General features: G+C 39.6%; 1 pseudogene; it reads right to left on the bottom strand.

The window, feature by feature from the left end:
• Window positions 1–3,330: 3,330 nt before the first annotated feature.
• Window positions 3,331–5,236, bottom strand: LOC143891786 ((RS)-norcoclaurine 6-O-methyltransferase pseudogene; annotated as a pseudogene).
• Between the last annotated feature and the right edge of the window lie 12,573 nt (window positions 5,237–17,809).

Here is a 17,809-nt window from a genome sequence, read left to right as displayed (position 1 = left end):
CCAACCTATTTACATTGTGGCCCAACAAATGAACGGTTTGAATCATCCTAAGAAGTAGATCGTATGTTACTTTCTGAAAATACATGCAGGACCATAACAATAGACACCATATAAAATCTCGTAAGTATAAACTATGTGATGTCACATCATTTATACGTCTTGTGGGTAGGGGTGTAAACGAGCCGAGCCGAGCTTGGCCAGGCTCGGCTCAGCTCGTTAAGCTCAAAAGCTCGGCTCGGCTCGGCCAGGCTCGCGAGCCTTACCGAGCTCAGGTTATATTATGTTCACACCCCTCATCTTCCCTGGACAGCCCTACTAGTGTAATTTGACTACTTTTCTTACACTATGGGGGGTGGTCCTAGTAACAAATGGGGTTCCAAAAAAAGAAGTGACATATTTTGCCCCCCCCTTTCACTCCCTGGACAACCCTTTTAATGTATAAATTAATATATAATATATATATATATATATATATATATATATATATATATTTAAATATATTAAATTCTTAATGAGCCTTAACGAGCCGAGCCGAGCCTGGCCTAAGTTAGGCTCGGCTCGTTAAGCTTAACGAGCCTGGTGAGCCGGCTTGGCTCGGCTCGTTAAGGATTCGAGCCGAGCTCGAGCGAGCCTCCGAGCCCGAGCCAAAATTGACACCCTTACTTGTGGGAGATTTTATATGGTGCCCGGCTGTGGTGAAGTCAACTATGGGCGGTACAATAAAAGTACTGCCCTTATATCTGATACAACACCGAGTGACTCTTAAAAAGCGATCTGCTGTTGCATCAAACTAGACTTCACGGTCGGGCACCATATAATTTCTCCATCTTGTGGTTGTTGTCTTCACAATTTTTAAAATAAAATACAGCGTTGTCTCAATGAGTCTGACTCATAGTCATCATTTATCCAAGAATAACTCTGGTTATTAGATAACAGAACAACCGGATCAATTTGCTTACGGAGTTTTTATATGGTGTAAGCCCTTGTAGTCTCGTATTTTTTAAAAAGTATTGTACAGACCACACTATAGGATGATCCAAACCGTCCATGTGATGTAGGTTGTGCCCCAAAAATCATTTCTACAGGAACATCCCAACCCCTGGTTTATAGAGGAGGAACTGCATATTATGGAAATGATTTTTGGGGCACAACCTATTTACGTTGTGTTCCATCACATGGATGGTTTGGATCATCCTATGATGTGGTCGGTACTGTACTTTTTGAAAAATACGGGACTATAAGGGCTTACACGGTTACACCATATAAAATTTTGTTATAACGATAGCGAATGAGGACCAATCCAACCAATGTTGACCAAAGTCTCCTTGGCGGGTCAATATGGTGGAGAGTCCAGTGGTCTATCTGGCCCACCTGAAAGCCATATTAGGTTTAGACGAAGACCTACCTTTTGCCGGCCATGATCCTCCTTCAAAGATTGTATTGGCTCGCACCTTAAATAAGTAATTTTTGAAACTTTAGTCACCATTTTTGTACTAAAATACAATCATGTTTTACAAGTCTATTGACTATTATGTAGTAGCTTCCCTGTATTCAGTTGATCTAACTAAAGTCTCCATGGAATTAATTGTACTTAATTTTGAGGTTTCCACCTTGCTTCTTTGTTTTTATTACATACAGTTCTCAGGATATTGATAGGTCGGTTTTGTTACAAATAAGATTTTGTACATGTTGTGAACGCGTGAAGTCCATTACATTTTCTATATGTATTGTGGGGCCCACTTCATAGAGAACTTAGAATTCACCAAAACCTTGCAATGTTTTCATCCCACACATGATCTCATGCATCTCTCCTACACACATTTATTAATAGAAAGATACAACTTGCATTGAGAAAATCTCTTTCATACTTTAACGATGATTCCCATCAATTAGTCATCTATTTTTAACTCTTTAGCAATGGGTACAAGTAGACCCTCCCTCCCTATTTTAAATTCTTTACTTAGGTCTTTTCATGTGTGTCTATACATGAGAAAAGAGTTCATACTCTACTCCTGGAGTAGATAACTTATCTACTGCTAGGCTTAAAATATAGTGATCCAAACCATTCATTTGATGGGGGTGCTAAAAAAATCAGCTCCATCGGATCATCCTAACGTACACTTCGAACTGTGGAGGCAAAAAATGGACAGATTTGAAAGGTTTATATATGTCCATCTTTACCTCTACAAACCGAAGGGTTGGGATGATCGTATGGAGCTGATTTTTTGGGCACACCCTATCTTTGTGAGGCCCATAAAATGAATGATTTGCATCTCCTAAATAATGTGGTCCCCACTGTATTTTAAGTCTAGGGAGTAGATAAGTTAGATACTCTAGGGAGTAGGAAAACTTTTCTCATTCACACACATATATGTACATGTAAATACATAATTAAATAATTCTTTTAGTTATCAATAATTGGCAACGGAATTGGTTATCCATTTGCAATTTTCTTTTTTGATTATCCTACCACATGTTGCCCATTGTGTATGTGAGATCTCACCTTTGGATTGGGTTGAGATCTCATCATCAAATCATCTTGGTGCTAGATTAGGCAAGTAGGTTAGAGGCGGTAACCTAAATAGATTAGGAAAGTATATAACATGTAAACACATAATTAGATAATCTTTCGACGGAATTAGTTATCTGTCAGCATGGTATTTTTAGTGATGGTTTCCAATTTCCATGGTTACGCATTTTATTAGCGACGGAAATTAAAAGAAATCTTCATTATCTTGCATGCGCCCCTAAGAGGCCATTTGGATACATGGATTTTATAATCCAGGATTGTAAAATCCTGGATTTTACAAGCTAAAACCTAGATTTAATAAGCTAATTTACAATCTTGAAAGGGAAATGATATTAGCACAGCCGTGTGTTTTGATATTTTCACTGACTCATCTTGTCTTTTGGTATTAATTTTAAGAGATGTCAAAGGTTATTACAGTTCCCAAAAAGCTCTAACAAGCCACTTTAAAAAGAAAACACAAGCTAGGTTTGTGCAATTATTAAAACATGGTTGTTGTGTATCATTTCCCTCCTGAAAATGTACAATCAAGATCTTAGCATATAAAATCCAGGTTTTAGCTTGTAAAATCTAGGATTTTGTAATGTTGGATTATAAAATCCTAGTGCGTTTTCAGTGGAAAATCCTGCCAAGATTTTGGCAATAGTTTCCCCTTTCCATCGGAAATTAAAGTATGTCACTATTTGTTTTTTTAACATCCTACCATCACTAAGCCTATTGAATTCCTTAGACAACCTTAAATTCCACCAACCAATCTCTTCAAAACACCTTAAATCTACATAAACGAGATACAATTGATCCTTTTTAAAAACATGACAAAAAAAGCTGGCTTATATTTGAGCAATGATCTTGCTCTTCATCAGACCAAGCATCTCAAGGACGACAATATCATTTCTATTGTTTTTTCATAGCTGGGAAACTTATTTAAATTAAGCATAAACAAAGAACAAACAGGCTTGAGAAACAAACGATGCGCGAGGGGAGAAGAGAAGCTACAAGATGAATAATCTCCTAATCAGACTAAGGAGATGCGACGATCACAGACTGCAAAGCATTAATGGGTGTTATCTCACAACGACTGAATCCAGCGTTGAAGACGAGCCTTCTCCATTCCTTCTCAGTCCTCTCCTGTCCCCCTGTCGATAACATCATTAACACATCGAAGGCATATCGGGTACGGGTGATCTCGTGACCTTCATCAATGTCCATTACAATGTCCACTATAATCACCTTCCCTCCCTCTTTTGGCATTGCTTCCTTGCACTTCTTTAGGATCTTCACACAGTCATCATCATCCCAATCATGTAATATTTTCTGCAATCAACAATTGATAGATAGCATTAACAAAACAGTAGCCTTTTGAAGGGGTACCAATGTCTAAGGTTAGATAATATTATCCTAGCCAGGTACTCAATCCCAGGAATAGCTTATCCAAGGATTTATTTGTTTTTTACTATCTCTACGAAGAGCCTTTTACGCAGGGGTTGGGCCTATAGCTCAATAATTTGAGGCTTTGCATCTCAACCTTGAGGTCACATGTTGGATCCTACCTCACCTAACAACAATATTCCATGAAATATTTTGTGGGGCCGGTTGTTAGAGATGGGTCGGATAGGAAGAGTCGTGAGAGGTTGGGCGATGGGAGCATGAAAATGCTCCCAAAAAGCAGGAAAACAAATTAATAAACCACTTTTAAACAGGTCTTTCTTTTTCACTAGTTTTTAGAAAAATTTTAAGCTCTCTCTAATCCCACCCTACCCACCCAATTCTCTCTCCCCCTCTCCTTTCTCCTTTGCCTCTCTCACACAATTGGGTCCGTGAATATGCCTTGAAATAATTTTTCATTGTTGACATGGTCTAAGGCTCCATTCCCTTCAACGTAAAATGGGCATAAAACAAATTTCGCCATTCAAAAAAATGAAAAAGAAAAAGAAAATAAAGATTTAGAAAATATTTGCTTACCATCATCATAACTGCGTCGTTGTGAGGTATGAAAGAAAACATGTCCCCAGCCACACGCTCCACATCGGGGTAATCCGGTATGGTCTCAACAACATGAGGAAGATCAAGGACATTACAGTTTATATGTGGAAATGCCTTAGCAACGGTCCTTGACGCAGTCCCCGTGCCCCCTCCCACGTCCACCAAAGAGCTTAACCCTTCAAAAATTTCCCTACAACTTTCTATCAGGGCCGGGGTAACCAATCTAGCATCAGAGGCCATAGCCTCATTGAACAATTTATTATGGTCGGGATTCTTCGAGGCATAGCTCCACAAATCCTCACCGTTCACTGCCTCAAAGGTCGAAGACACCGTAGATTCCTTAGCGTTTAAGAGAGAGCCAAGTATTTGCCATTTCTCTGCGACCCCGTGTTGTACAACTCGAACGTATGGGACTATGTTGGTGGGATCGCCCACGAGAATAAATTTGGAGGCTGAGGTGAGGCCATATAAATCCCCTTCTTGGAGGGTGAGGAGTTTCATGTGGATTAAGTAACGAAGCAACCTTCGAAGGTTTTCGTAGTTTCCACATGGCACGGGTAGAGAGGAACCCAGTTGGGTAAGGGTTATGGGTTTGCCATGGCTATGGATTATGTCTATAATCTGAAGATCGAGTGCCCATTTGAGAACAAATGAGTCTACGAATGATACAGTGGGGTTCCAAACAAGAGCGAGGGCATTCAGCTTTTCTCTTGCGTCAACAGCCATTGCTTTCTTCTTGTTGGAGGACTTTGGAAATTTTTTTTATGGGATGAGAGATTATTCTCTTTGTTCGATGGATGGGTTCCTCCCCTCCTATCTATTTATAGGGTGTTTGTAATGCAGTGTTTTATGGGGCAAACTAAGCCGTCTAAATGGACTGAAGTCACGTTTTACATGCTAGAATTGAATTTATGACTCCAAATCATTTCCATATCAATTTCATGTGCTGTCAAAAGTTTTGCAGTTCTCAAAAAGCTCTCACAGAGCCAATTCAAAAATAAAAGATGAGTTGGGTTTGTGCAATTATTAAAACATGGTTGTGCTGATATCATTTCCCTTTTATTATTTGAAAATATTGTTATGTTATATTTTTTGCGTTTATTAAATTAGTTACCTATCAACTACTAATAAAAGTGGGATTGAGCCTCTAGCTCAATGGTTTAAGACTTTGGTCTTCAACCTAGAGGTCAGAGGTTCAATCCCAGCTTACCAGACTAAAAAAAAAAAAACAAAAAAGAACAAAAAATATTACTAGAGATATTCTAGACTGAAGGGAGCCCTTGCAAAAAAGAGGTAAAAGGGCTCTCTTATTGGCTACACATCACCATCATGCATTAATAACGGCTGAAAAGTCAAACATGATGGTGATGTGCAGCCAATGGGGGAGCGATTTCACCTCTTTTTTGCAAGGGCTTCCTTTACTTTAGACTTCCTCATATTTTATTAATATATAGCCTAAGAATTCAGTTTATGACTATACAAGGGGTATAGTCCACAAAATCTTTTTTTTTTAAAGGGTGAAGGATGTATTAATTAATCAATAAGAGGGCAATACCCCAATGACCAAGGAGGTCGATACAAATTGTAACAAGAAAAAAGAAGTAAGAATGAACAAAATGAGAGCCCTCAAGGAGGAAGAAAATAAAAAATTTCAAGTCTTTCTCTGGAGTTTGGACACCCCGGCTCGCCCATCATCCTCAGAATTTGCATATCTTTTAAGATGCTGGTAAGAGATGGACCCTCCTGTTATCCGATCTTGGATCTCATCAATCCAGTGCTCAAATCTCCAAGGAGGAGAGATACTTCCTTTCAGCCACCTGATAGCATTGAGAGAATCACCTTCAACATTCTGGTAATCTAAAGAACTATTGTCAATAATCCTCAAACATGACCACTCTGATCTCTGCCTCATTTGAGTTCACTTATGGGGCCAGAGAAGGTTGGGGACACCACCCCTCTAACGTCTCTAATGAGACCCCCCCACTCCAACAAAATCAATTTGATATTATGTGCCGCACATTCTAATAAAATGTCACCATTTCAAAGAACAAACAATCAGTTTTATATTATGTTGCCAATAAATTCCACATCCATTTTTTGTGACTGATCTCTTTGAATCATAGGGCTGTGACTCCGTCTAAGGGCGGAATAAATTATTTTAAATTTACTATTATTATGAAAATAAAGTATATTCTGAAATTAATTCAAAAAGCAATATGAAAATGGGAAATGATATATCACCCACTTCTCTTCCCAAGGCCAACTCCTTGTGTGTAAATAATGTAGTCATAAATACACTAGAAAGGGGGGCCAGGGAATGGAAAGGGCACCAATATATCACTTCTCTAGAAGAAGAATCACCGAAAAGGAATTATCATGTCAACCCAAGAATTAAGGAGGTCACCCCTTCTATTTGTTGGGGCTCCACGCAAAAGCAATAGTCCTACATCGGACATGTGAAATGGATGTGGATGGGTTATAAGGGAATGGGCACCCTCCCTCTAACATCTAGCTTTTAGGAGTGAGTTCTACCTGGTTATATTCCAAACAAGTGGTATCAGAGCCGAACACGTGGTAACCCCGGTTTAGCCTCCGAGGATGAAAGATCTCAATAACCCTGGTATGCCTCCGAGGAGGGAAAAATCCCTCGGGGAAGATCTCGTAGTTCCCACATTCCTGCCTTGTGGAGGGGCGAGATTGTCCACGGTGCTTCCACGTGGAGGGGGAGATTGTTGGGGGGTTCCACGTGAAAGCAAAATAGTCCCACATCGGAAAAGTATAACGATGTGGATGGGCTTATAAGGGAATGGGCCCGCCCCCCAAAAGCTAGCTTTTGAGGGCTTGTTCTACCCGGGTCCCAACACTATTGGCATAAGTCTAAGGGACTGAGTGTACAGTCCTAAAAGGAAGGGCTAGACTTGAATAGCCACCTCTGGTTCCCATCTTATTGATAAAGATTGTTGAATCTAAAAATGACAATGGTTTTTTGGCTTCGTCAAAGAGAACAGGTGGGAAAATTGAATTCCTTTCTAGCAAACATAAAAAACTAATTCCTTTGTTTTTTGAATGCCTTTCTTGACCTCCTTATCTGATGGGAAAGACGTGTTTTTATTTTTGTACATGATCTCACCATACGTTTTGTTTTAAAAAGTGCCGTACCTATCACGTTTTGTGCCCCATGTGTAACATGTGGATGTGATTCATTTTGTTGATCTGACTAAAAATGAAACTCCGGTCATTGTATGTGGCCTTGTTGGATTCTTTGCATGATAAATTAGGTACTTGTTTAGTTTAGGCAGTTTATATAGTTTGATTAGTATTATCTCCCTAAATCTTACCTAATTTTGTTCGTTGTCTATCCCTTAAGTGCTCTTCACATGCTGAGGGCTGCTAGCAAAATGGAACTCGTTTAAACATAAAGACAAAATCCTATGTTGTGACACATATTCAAAAAGATAAGATGAAATCCTATGTTGTGACACATACGCAGAAAGATAAGGAATTTTCCAAACGAAATCCCGTTTTGAAAGTATTTCCTTAAAAATGCAAAACAATGATTATTGTTAATTAATTAGGGGCCGTTTGGATACGAGGATTTTAGAATCCAGGTTTTAAGTTTGAAAACAGTGTAAAAGACGGTATATGATCAAGTTGATGTACGCTGTTCTGACAGCATTTCTTGGATTTTAAGTTAGAAATTCAGGTTTCTTAAATGCGTGACAAGTGTTGAAATTTTTTTGGGAATGCTAGCGGCTCTATACATAGTCGGTTTGGTTTGGATTGAAATCTTTCTGTGAACCCAGGGTCCTTGGGTTCCTTTAAATCTTGGTCGTCGCCAATATGAATAGACGGAATGCGGCTCTATATATAGTGGGTTTTGTTTGGATTGAAATCTTTCTGTGAACCCAGAGTCCGTGGGTTCCTTTAAATCTTGGTCGTCGCTAATATGAATAGATGGTCGGATCCACGACACGTAGACATTAATATGAAACGGTGGCGTCTTCTAAGAATACCCCTCTCTGTAGCCATTATTCCCTTCTCTGTAACCATTATTTCCATCGGCGTACTAATTATTTCCGCCGGCATACCCGCCGGCGTACCCATTATTCCTATTCCCCTGTCTGTAACCATTATTTCCATCGGCGTACCCATTATTTCCGCCGGCATACCCGCCGGCGTACCCATTATTCCTATTCCCCTGTCTGTAACCATTATTTCCATCGGCGTACCTATTATATCTGCCGACGTACCAATTATTCCTCTCTCTGTAACTATTATTTCCATCGGTGTACCCAATATTTCCGCCGCCGTACCCATTAGTCCCCTCTCTGTAACCATTATTTCCATCGGCGTACTATTCCTATTCCCCTCTCTGTAACCATTATTTCGATCGGCGTACCCTTTATTTCTGCGGGCATACCCATTATTCCCCTCTCTGTAACCATTATTTCCGCCGGCATACCCATTATTGCCCTCTCTATGACCATTATTTCCATCGGTGTACCCATTATTTCCGCTGGCGTACCCATTATTTCCCTCTCTGTAACCATTTTGTCCATCGTCGTACCCATTATTTCCTTCGGCGTACCAACTATTTCCCTCTCTGTAACCATTATTTCCATCGGCGTACCAATTATTTTCTGCCGGCGTACCCATTATTTCTATCTTGGCCGTCGGAAATACCTAGAGACGGATGGATGCTTGACACATGTTGAAAAGAAAAGTGAGAAAAGATAACGTCTACCGTTCTAAGCTAAAAGATAAGCGAGAAAAGATAACGTCAGTGTTCCAAAAAGTACAATAACGTCGGGGTTCCAAAAAGTTTTCCGACACGTCTCAAGATCCATCTGTCTCTAGTTATTTCCGACGACCAAGATAGAAACGAACCCAAGGTTCTCTCGGTTCAAATACACGTTTAAATGAACCAAAAGAAGCCCCGTGAATCAGGCCAATTTAGAGGCAGTAATGAAAAAGGAGGACTCTGTCGATGTCAGAAGGGTATCAGGGTCTTTTGACCACCCGGTTTTGAAGTTTAGCCCTTTTTTTGTTCTTGTTTTAAAAGGTGCCCGCAATCCATATTTTCACTAAACATCAGCCCGCATTATGTGCTTTTCTCTTTCAACAGAAACAGACTTCTTAGGAAAGCACGTTTAATTTTGGGCCTAATAATCAGGCGTTATGGTTCCTTATCTTTCGTGGTAGGGGAACAACTCAAGTCGGGCTCAACTCGAACCCGACGGGTTGAACCCGAAAAAAGTTCAGGTCGGGTTGAGTTCAGGTCGAGTTTGGGTTGGGGTTGAGTTCACTTTTCCAACTGGGTTGAGTTCGGGTCAGGTTCAGGTTGAGGATTTGGCAACCCGACCCGAGTGAAACCTGACATTTTTATGATTTTTTTTTTTTTTTTTAAGCTTCAAAACTCGGGTTGGGTCAGGTTGAACCTCGTCGGGTTGGAAAATGGGTTCCTCGGGTCGGGTTGGCCTCAATCCGTCCCAACTAGATCCGAGTTTGCAATCCTATTTCCTGGGCGTAAAACAAATTTTATGCTCCTTTTTTAGTGCAAAACTAGGAGTAAATTTTTTATTTTACCCCCATTTTAAGTCAAAAGAAAGGAAGCCTAATTATTTTTTACTATCCCACTGCCATTAAGCCTTAAAAAATCTATAGACTACCTTAAATTTGGCTAATCTCCTCAAAACACCTTAAATATATCTATAAAAAGGGCAACCCAGTGCACGAGGCTCCAGCCATTGCGGGGTCTGAGGAGGGCTAGATGTACGCAACCTTTCCCCTGCTTTGCAGAGAGGCTGTTTCCTCGAATCGAACCTGTGATCGCCACAATGGAGCAACCTTACCGTTGACCGATCAAGTCGACTAGACAAGCAGTAGAAAATCCACCACAGATCAATCTCGACCATGACCGATCAAGATAAGTTCCTAACCATTCTTTGCAGTCCAGTTAAATGCATGGTTAAATTAATAGATCTTGATTTAAACAAGAACCTCAAGTACACCACTAGCATTCTTATTTCTTCAAACTAAGCATAAACAAAGAACAAATAGGCTTGGAAAATAAATGACCCATAATAGGTGAACATAAGCTAGATGATGAATATCGATCTTAACAGACTAAGGAAATACGACAATCATAGACTGCAAAGCATCGACGGGTGCTATCTCACAGCGACTGAATCCAGCATTGAAGACAAGCCTTCTCCATTCCTCCTTAGTTCTCTCCTGTCCCCCTGTCAATAACATCATTAACACATCGAAGGCAAATCGGGTACGGGTGATTTCGTGACCTTCATCAATGTCCATCACAATGTCAACTATAATCACCTTCCCTCCCTCTTCTGGCATTGCTTCCTTGCAGAATCTTCACACAATCCTCATCATCCCAATCATGTAATATTTTCTGCAATCAATAATTGATAGATAACATTATCAAATCAATAACCTTTTGAAGGTGTACCAAAATGTCTAAGACTTGCAAACATCTATGATGACCAAAATACCCCTATTTTAGGGACCAATTTTCAAAGCCTGGGAAAAGCAACCAACGCTATTTGTTTTTCGGATTGGCACGAATTTTCCACCGATGGGGTATTGGCCAGATGAAGAGAGGCTTTTGTCGTGTGGGGCGACAGGTGACATGTGACAGGCTTAGCTTATGTGATGCTCATTTGAAAATTCACCCCTTACATAAGGGTATTTTGGTAATTTACTATTGTCTTTTATTCAGAACATGGCCCATTTGAAGTGCTTTCCTAAGGCTTTGTTCACTTGCGTTCCCGGGAAATCAAATCCCTGGAAAACAACCTCTTTTTTCCTTGACCAGATAGAATTTTGGTGTTCACTTGCTTTCCTGAGAAAGTAACAAGCCTAGGTGGAAAATGTCAAATAATGATATGGAAATTGCCAAAAATGATGTGGATAATGTCTATAATGTGAAGATCGAGTGCCCATTTGAGAACAAATGAGCCTACGAATGATACAGTGGGGTTCCAACCAAGAGCGAGGGCATTCAGCTTTTCTCTTGCGTCTACACCCATTGCTTGCTTCTTGTTGGAGGACTTTGGAAATTTTTTTTTATGGGATGAGAGATTATTCTCTTTTGTTCGATGGATGGTTTCCTCCCCTCCTATCTATTTATAGGGTGTCTGTAATGCAGTGTTTTATGGGGCAACTAAGCCGTCTAAATGGACTGAAGTCACGTTTTACATGCTAGAATTGAATTTATGACTCCAAATCATTTCAAGTTAATTTTTCTTCCATTGATATTTTTATTATGGGAAATGATATCAGCAGAACCATGGTTTGATATTTTCACTAGCTCATCTTGTCTTTTACTATTTAAAGAGCTGTCAAAAGTTATTACAGTTCTCAAAAAGCTCTCACAGAGCCGATTCAAAAATAAAAGATGAGGTGGGTTTGTGCAATTATTAAAACATGGTTGTGCTGATATCATTTCCCTTTTATTATTTGAAAATATTGTTATGTTATATTATATACATTTATTAAATTAGTTACCTATCAACTACTAATAAAAGTGGGATTGAGCCTCTAGCTCAATGGTTTAAGACTTTGTTCTTCAACCTAGAGGTCAGAGGTTCAATCCCAGCTTACCATAGCAAAAAAAAAAAAAAAAACAAACTATATTACTAATATATAGCCTAAAATTTCAGTTTATGAGTATACAATGGGTATAACCCACAAAATCTTTTTTTTTTAAAGGGTGAAGGATGTATTAATTATTGAATAAGAGGGCATTACCCCAACGACCAAGGAGGTTGATACAAGAAGTAACAAGAAAAAAGAAGTAAGAATGAACAAAATGAGAGCCGTGAAGGAGGAAGAAAATAAAAAATCTCAAGTCTTTCTCTGGAGTCTGCATACCCCGGCTCGCCTATCTTCCTCAGAATTTGCATATCTTTTTAAGATGCTGATAACAGATGGGCCCTCCGGTTATCCGATCTTGGATCTCATCAATCCAGTGCGCAAATCTCCAAGGAGGAGAGATACTTCCTTTCAGCCACCTGATAGCATTGAGAGAATCACCTTCAACATTCTGGTAATCTAAAGAACTATTGTCAATAATCCTCAACCATGACCGCTCTGATCTCTGCCACCTATGGGGCCAGAGAAGGTTGGGGAGGCCACCCCTCTAACGTCTCTAATGAGACCCCCCCACTCCAACAAAATCAATTTGATATTATGTGCCGCACATTCTAATAAAATGTCACCATTTCAAAGAAAAACAAAATCAGTTTTATATTATGTTGTTAATAAATTCCACATCCATTTTTAGTGACTGATCTCTTTGAATCATAGGGCTGTGACTTCGTCTAAGGGCCGAATAAATTATTTTAAATTTACTATTATTATGAAAATAAAGTATATTCTGAAATTAATTCAAAAATCAATATGAAAATGGGAAATGATATATCACCCACTTTTCTTCCCAAGGTCAACCCCTTTTTGTGTAAATAATGTAGTCATAAATACACTAGAAAGGGGGGGCCAGGGAATGGAAAGGGCATGAATATATCACTTCCCTAGAAGAAGAATCACCGAAAAGGAATTATCCTGCCCAAGATTAAGGAGGTCACCCCTTCTATTTGTTGGGGTTCCACGCAAAAGCAATAGTCCCACATCGGACATGTGAAATGGATGTGGATGGGTTATAAGGGAATGGGCACCCTCCCTCTAACAGCTAGCTTTTAGGGGTGAGTTCTACCTGGTTATATTCCAAACAAGTGGTATCAGAGCCGGACACGTTGTAACCCCGGTTTACCCTCCGAGGATGAAAGGTCTAGGTAACCCTGGTATGCCTCTGAGGACGGAAAAATTCCTCGGGGAAGATCTCGTAGTTCCCACATTCCTGCCTTGTGGAGGGGCGAGATTGTCCACGGTGCTTCCATGTGGAGGGGGAGATTGTTGGGGGGTTCCACGTGAAAGCAAAATTGTCCCACATCGGAAAAGTGTAACAGTGTGGATGGGCTTATAAGGGAATGGGGTCCCCCCCCCCCCCCCCCCCCCCCAACAAAATGCTAGCTTTTGAGGGTGTGTTCTACCCGGGTCCCAACACTATTGGCATAAGTCTAAGGGACTAAGTGTACAGTCCTAAAAGGAAGGGCTAGACTTGAATAGCCACCTCTGGTTCCCATCTTATTGTAAAGAAAGATGGGTCAAAGCAAAGCTATCGGGAAAAAAAAAACAAAGAAAATGATGACCGTTAAGGGCACGTTTGGGGACCCTGAATTTTTTTTTCTTCAGCCGAGTGGAAATTAAAGGGAAGGCAATTATTTTTATGCGATGATTTATTTGCCCCCTGTAGGATAATACACCCCACTTTTAACATGAATGCGGCGTGTATTATCCTACAGTGGGGCAAAAAAGTCATCTCCCTTTCTTTGTTAATTAGTTTAGTCAAGGTATGAGGGAAAAGAGTCCGGACCAAAACAAATTCTTTTCTTGACTGACACTGAATATATAATTGTAGTCCTAGTTTGGGGGCAGTTCAAACTCAGTATCAATTACACAAATCCACATGGGTCCACAGCAGGACTTTTTTGTAACAAAGACAGTTTGTGGGGCCCGACATGAGGTTACCCATCGTGGTCCTCTTACCATGCTTAAGGGGTTAAGGGACACATCAAAGGTGAGGAGAAGACCTAAAAAAGGCGATGATTTTTTTTGCCCTCCCTGTACGATTATGCGCCTCCTTTTAATGTGATATGCAAGTAGGGGTGTAAACGGATCGAATTCGGAGCGGATATGGCTATATCCGAATTCGATTACAATATACACTATCCGAATTCGGATTCGGATTCGACGGATATTTAATATTTATTACCGAATTCGTATCCGCCGGATATTGTTCGAATTCGGATATTATCCGTATCCGTTTATCCGGTAAATTCGAATATTTTATTGCAGCACTTTATATTTTTTCTCCTTCTAAAACTAGACCTCTACATTCTCTTCACAAAATTAACTCTCAAACCCTAAAATATATGAGATCCTCTTCTTCTTTTTAAAACAAAGGCAGAGAGAGAGAGGGAGGCGGTGGGGATGGATGATAGTGTTGGTAGTGGTCTTTGGGTTTTTCCTTTTTTTGTATATGATGAAATGGGTTTGGGCTATTTTTGTTTTTTTTTCCTAAAAAGAAAACTCACTTTTCTTTTATAAACAAAATATAGTGTGTCATTACTAAAAGTAAATATTAATGATATTATTAATAATAAATAAAAATGATTTACTTCTCGGATTCGGATGTTAAACGGATCGGATATACCATTTACCAGATTCGCATCCGCTAAGAGCCGGATATGTCATAAACGGATTCGGATAATATCCGCTTGAAACGGATTCGGATAATATTCACTTTAAACGGATTCGGATGCGGACGGTAATCGAATTTCCGAATATCCATTTACACCCCTATATGCAAGTGTTAAAGTCTGCCCACATTTCACGTTAAAAGGGGCCCCATAATCTCCACTACAAAAATTATACTAATTAAAAGGACATATTATCGGTGTGAGTGCTGTGGTCAAAATTCTAATACATTATTAGATCACGTGGGAGCCGAGAGAAATGATAAAAATAAACAGGCCCAAGTAATCTCTAAGAAAAGCATATTATCCGAGCAGTCCTACTTTTAGAAAATATTACCGCGCCCCCCCCCCCCCCCCCCCCCTCCTGCCCCCCGGGTTTTTTTGAATGCTTATCTTAATCTCCTTATCTGATAGGAAAGACGGGTTTTTATTTTTGTACATGATCTTATCATACGTTTTGTTTTAAAAAGTGCCATAACTATCACGTTTTGTGCCCCATGTGTAACATGTGGATGTGATACATTTTGTTAATCTGACTAAAAATGCAACTCCGGTCATTGTATGTGGCCTTGTTAGAATATGTTGTGACACATATTCAAAAAGACTACACGAAATCCTATGTTGTGACACATACGTAGAAAGATAAGGAATTTTCCAAACGAAATCCCGTTTTGAAAGTATTTCCTTAAAAATGCAAAACAATGATTATTTTTAATTAATTAGAGGCCGTTTGTATACGTGGATTTTAGAATCCAAGTTTTTAATTTGAAAACAGTGTAAAAGACGGTTTATGATCAAGCTGATGTATGCTGTTCTGACAGCGTTTCTTGGGTTTTAAGTAAGAAATTCAAGTTTTAAAAATCTCACCTGCATCCTGAGATTTCAAAAGCCTGAAAATATATGAGGATCTTCTACTCTCTTGCTGAGGGAAAGAAGGGCGAGAAGTAAAAAACAAGTCAAAATCGACGGCTGATCCTCTTCTTCTCTTGTCTCTTAGCTTCAGCTTTGAAGAAATTCCAGATTCTAAAATCCGCGTATCCAAACGGCCCCTTAAATTCTTTCCTAAAGATAACTTTTTGGGCCCAGATATGAACCATTTTTATTTGATCATTATTACTCTATCTCACCGAGGTAGAAAAATTAAATAAGGAAAACAGTTTGAAAACAGAACTCCATCTTGGTTACAAATATGATGGCTAAAATAACAAAAATGCCCTTAATTAAGGGTTGAAATTTCAAACAACCGTCATGGACACTAGAGCTGTCACGGGCGACTATATGCGACCTGTGCCGAACTGAAAATCTCTATTGCCAGCTAAAACAGCACAAAGGAGACTCAGTAACAAAAGTTCATGTAAAGGGATAATTTGGTCATTTAGTTGAAAACCATACTTTTCAACAGGAGAAAGTTACAGAATGCGGGGATGTTTAGTGAAAAAACATATTGCGGGCACCTTTTAAAATAAGAACAAAAAAAAGGCTAAACTTCAAAATCGGGTGATTCGTTTAAGTTGGCATCGATTGAGTCCATCTTTTTCATTACTGCCTCTTAAATTGGCCCGATTCACGAGGCTTCTTTTGGTTTATTTAAATGTGTATTTGAACCGAGAGATCCTTGGGTTCACTTCTATCTTGCCCGTCAGAAATACCTAGAGACGGATGGATGCCTGACACGTGTTGAAATTTTTTTTGGAATGCTAGAGGCTTTATACATAGTCGGTTTGGTTTGGATTGAAATCTTGGTCGTCGCCAATATGAATAGACGGAATGCAGTTCTATACATAGTGGGTTTGGTTTGGATTGAAATCTTTCTATGAACCTAGAGTCCTTGGTTTCTTTTAAATCTTGGTCGTTGCCAAGATGAATAGACGGTCGGATCCACGACACGTGTACATCAGTATAAAACGGTGGCGTCTTCTAATAATACCCCTCTGTAGCCATTATTCCCTTCTCTGTAACCATTATTTCCATCGGCGTACCCATTATTTCCGCCGGCGTACCCATTATCCCTATTCCCCTCTCTGTAACCATTATTTCCATCGCAAATAAACATAACAAAAAGAAAACAAGGACATGTTCCAGGTCTTTTCAACAGGAGAAAGATACGGAATGCAGGGATGTTTAGTGAAAATACGGATTGCGGGCACCCTTTAAAATAAGAACAAAAAAAGGGCTAAACTTCAAAATCGGGAGGTTCGTTTAAGTTGGCATCGATAGAGTCCTCCTTTTTCATTACCGCCTCTTAAATTGGCCCGATTCACGAGGCTTCTTTTGGTTCATTTAAATGTGTATTCGAACCTAGAGATCCTTGGGTTCGTTTCTATATTGCCTGTAGAGACGGATGGATGCCTGACACGTGTTGAAATTTTTTTTGGAATGCTAGCGGCTCTATATATAGTTGGTTTAGTTTGGATTGAAATCTTTCTGTGAACCCAGGGTCCTTGGGTTCCTTTAAATCTTGGTCGTCGCCAATATGAATAGACGGAATGTGGCTTTATACATAGTGGGTTTGGTTTGGATTGAAATCTTTCTATGAACCCAGAGTCCTTGGGTTCCTTTAAATCTTGGTCATTGCCAATATCAGTAGACGGTCGGATCCACGACACATGGACATCAATATCAATACCGGAATACAAGACGGGTAGAGAACGTTTGAGGAGACTCAAACTATTAATACCGGAATACAAGACGGGTAGAGAACGTTTGAGGAGACTCAAACTATCAATACCGGAATACAAGACAGGTAGAGAACGTTTGAGAAGACTCAAACTATCAATACCAGAATACAAGACGGGTAGAGAATGTTTGAGGAGACTCAAACTATCAATACCGAAATACAAGACGGGTAGAGAATGTTTGAGGAGACTCAAACTATCAATACCGGAATACAAGACGGGTAGAGAACGTTTGATGAGACTCAAACTATCAATACCGGAATACAAGACAGGTAGAGAACGTTTGA

Source organism: Tasmannia lanceolata, unplaced genomic scaffold, assembly GCF_043159265.1.
Source record: "Tasmannia lanceolata isolate RefF3 unplaced genomic scaffold, GAP_Taslan_0.1 ptg000015l, whole genome shotgun sequence".
NCBI classification, from domain to species: Eukaryota; Viridiplantae; Streptophyta; class Magnoliopsida; order Canellales; family Winteraceae; genus Tasmannia; species Tasmannia lanceolata.
Note: the sequence above shows the minus strand (reverse complement) of the source record. Positions and strands in the feature narration are given on the sequence as shown.